The sequence below is a fragment of the Palaemon carinicauda genome, chromosome 16, assembly GCF_036898095.1.
Source record: "Palaemon carinicauda isolate YSFRI2023 chromosome 16, ASM3689809v2, whole genome shotgun sequence".
Taxonomy (NCBI): domain Eukaryota; kingdom Metazoa; phylum Arthropoda; class Malacostraca; order Decapoda; family Palaemonidae; genus Palaemon; species Palaemon carinicauda.
In genome coordinates, this window is record NC_090740.1 from 116,906,927 (window position 1) to 116,910,690 (window position 3,764).

The 3,764-nt window shown below is 31.7% G+C and overlaps 1 long non-coding RNA gene across 1 annotated transcript in view; it reads left to right on the forward strand.

The window, feature by feature from the left end:
- The window catches only part of LOC137655822 (uncharacterized), a 5,320-nt gene extending 1,949 nt beyond the window's left edge, over positions 1-3,371 (forward strand). Inside the window, exon 3 of the long non-coding RNA XR_011046870.1 lies at positions 2,080-3,371. This is a non-coding gene — a long non-coding RNA (uncharacterized lncRNA). The remainder of the gene's footprint in view (positions 1-2,079) is intronic.
- Positions 3,372-3,764: the final 393 nt, after the last annotated feature.

The window sequence follows — 3,764 nt, forward strand, 5'->3', positions numbered from 1 at the left end:
TAGTCTCTTTAGCTTTAAAGATTTTTGTCCATTTAATCATAAAATTTTTATCTACAAATTAGTTAGTTTTTGTAGGTTTGATAGTAATGTTAAGATAATTTGTTATACTAGGAGTTAATGTTAAGATTTCATGAACTTGGTTTTATACTAGGAGTTAATGTTAGCCTTTCATGAACTTAGTTTTACACTAGGAGGTAATGTTAGCTTTTCATGAACTTAGTTTTACACTAGGAGGTAATGTTAGCTTTTCATGAACTTAGTTTTACACTAGGAGGTAATGTTAGCTTTTCATGAACTTAGTTTTACACTAGGAGGTAATGTTAGCTTTTTATGAACTTAGTTTTATACTGGGAGTTAATGTGATGATTTCATGAACTTAGTTTTAAACTGGAATTTAATGTTAGGATTTCATGTACTTGGTTTTATACTGGAGGTTAATGTTAGGATTTCATGAACTTGGTTTTATACTGGGAGTTAATGTTAGGATTTAAAGAACTTGGTTTTATACTGGGAGTCAATGTTAGGATTTCATGAACTTTTTTATACTGGGAGTCTATGTTAGGATTTCATTAACTTAGTTTTATACTAGTAGTTAATGTTAGGACTTCACGAACTTGGTTTTATACTGGGAGTTATTGTTAGGATTTCATGAACTTTTTTATACTGGGAGTTAATGTTAGGATTTCATGAACTTGGTTTTATACTGGGAGTTAATGTTAGGATTTCATGAACTTGGTTTTATACTGGGAGTTAATGTTAGGATTTCATGAACTTGGTTTTATACTGGGAGTTAATGTTAGGATTTCATGAACTTGGTTTTATACTGGGAGTTAATGTTAGGATTTCATGAACTTGGTTTTATACTGGGAGTTAATGTTAGGATTTAAAGAACTTTGTTTTATACTGGGAGTTATTGTTAGGATTTCATGAACTTTTTTATACTGGGAGTTAATGTTAGGATTTCAAGAACTTTCTATACCAACTTGCACATCCAAAAGTCCACCTTTGTCTTGGGTGGCCCCGCCACCCGGACAAAGGTGGACTTTACATTGTGCATGGCAAACCAGACTTTCAAAAGTCTGGTTTGTCGTGTACAATTGGATGTGCAAGAAAAAACCTACTAATCCATTATTTTTCAGGTTTATAATCCCTTCCTTTTCAGGTTTTGATAGGGTGACTTGGGATCAAATCTCAGGCTCAGCTATTCGGTGATTTATGAAATTCTGTTCACTACCTCTTAATCCACATTTTACCACTTATTCTACTGCAAATGTCAGGTGTGAAAGTTAATGGGAGAGGGAGGGGTTGCCCTATTTTTAAGGTTAGTTTAAAAGGGAAATTGGTTTTTAAGGCTTTTTCGAAAGTCTAGTATATCTCTGGAAATTTTCTTTATAATAAGCAAACTTTACTTTTTTAAATCTGAATTTGTTCAATATTAAAGTACTTCATAAATATAAAATGTATACTTATACTAAACTTACATTAGTTAATATTCTCAAAAAGTCTAACATTCGCTCAAGTTTAACTAATTCTAGTTCTCTCGGTCGCTCTAACTTTTCTTTTAACAAATTTTCTAACCTAGTCATAAAAGTGCACTAAATCTGTCAAGTAATTAAATTCCTTGTTACAAACTTTTAGAATTGATAATTTTTAATAACCTCTTTAAATATTTGTAGATAGACTTAAATTTCATTGTATTCCCTAACACTGATGAATGTAATGAAATGTGTTTTAGTCTTGTCGTACTCAAGCATTAAAAGTGCAGATCCCTGCCTGTTTTCTCGAGCCTCGAGATAAAGCCAGTATGAGTTTTTGTATATGAACATTATCGTTTTCAGTCCTAATGACTCCTAATTTTAAAATAAGCTTCTTTGGAGACTTAGAGACTTTTCTTTTAAATCTAGTACTGTTATTATAAACTACTCTCCTAGTAGGGATCTAGTTATCCCTGAAACTTCAGCCTTAAGGATAGCTAAACGGTAAGAAAATCTAATTTTCTTAATATTTTGCATCTTGCTATTACCTAGAAAAGATTTTTTAAAACTGGCCTTCCTAAAATAGAATTTTGTTCTCCCCAAGCACCTCGAGAGGAGTCGTCCATGAAGCTGTCATATCCCTGCTACTAAGGAAACTAACGCTATAGCAACTAGAATGATAGCTAGTTTTGGAGGAGCAACCTTCCCTGATGACTTACTGTAAGTAAGGCGCTGATGACTCGCTATGAAGCAACAACTCTTAAAGGAGAAAGAATGGCAGTGTCAATTTCTGCGGTTTGGAGCTTGTCAAATTGCCTGGATGAGTCTGAAGTAATGACTCAAATCTTGAAGTGTTCGTGCCTACAGAAGGCTATGGATATTCATTAGCCACTTAATAGTTCCGGTGTATGACAGTTTTTAAACACGTGGAAGTGGGTTAAATAACACTAATAAACGTTAGCTGGTCAGCGAAGGGGTGTGCCTTAAATCCCATAAGAAAACCTATTGGTAGATGTTCGTGAAGGATTTGGGTGAAGTTCATCTGGCAAGCCATCAAAACAAAAGCCTTTGATGTATGGAAGTGTATTGACGTTACCCCAAGATATCTAAATCAAATATCAAAATCTAGTATTTGTCTGGACGTATAAAGTTATTCTTTGTGGATGGAAATCTATCTAGTAATTGCTTTTGTATGTTAGGTAACATTAAATTGAACTTTATTAATACAACTATATCTTATATTGTTTGTAATTCAACAATCATAAACATTGAATCTATATAATTAATCTAAAACTTCAAAAAATCTTATCTCAATTTAGAAAGCTTAATTATGGCAAATTGAAATTTTTATTTTAGTAGAAATTCAACAAGCCTAAGATTTCTAAAATTATTTAGATAAAACTGTTCTTAGTTCTGACCTTTCATACGTAGTTTGTCAAAGCACTGGAGTTTTAGAACTTTTAATTTGTAAAAATTGTTAATAAAAATAACTTCAACAAACAATCTAATTTTGTAGTTTCATACTAATTTTCATTGAGTTTGATAACTTAGTATAATTTTCATAGAAATTTGATGATTAATTGTTAAATATGAAGACAATTTTTCAATTAAGCTTTTGCCGTAGTTTTGAGAAAATCGGATCTTTGCGTTCTTTAAAGTCTAATGTTTTCAGATTGGTTCAAAATATTAAATATAACTGACAAAGCGGGGAAATTAACTGTTCTTATTAGTCTTAAAGGCTGATAATACATATATCGAGGTGTCATACTCGAGCAGAGAATTCCAGACTCTGTTGCTGTTAAGTTTACTTTATAAATATAAGTGTTAATACTGATTAACAAAATATGTACTTGTTACTTTTAAGCAAAGAAAAGATCGATCAATTTAAACTATCAACAGTTTTATTACTAAACTAAACCTTTGAGCAAAAATAGTTTAACTTTAAAAATAAACAATCTTGCTTAATTTCACCTTTAAGCAAAGATGATTGTCTGGATGAAAAAAAGTGCTTAGCTACAAGCTTTGTCCCCTGATGGCTTGAGGCTAGTAAGACAGAGCTTGTAAGAATTGGTTCGAGGTTACTTGAGAAGCATAGGAGTAAAAACATTTTTTACTTAGCGTGATTACCGAAGTAGAATAAAGCTGTGCTTGTTAGAATAAAGCTGTGCTCGTTGGTGGTTAGACTGGAGAGATGTCATTATCTTTAGGAAGTTTTTTTTTTTTTTGCCAATGACCTGTTCTGTATCCTGGTTTAAAAATTACAAAATTTATTTTGGTCATGTTAAAATT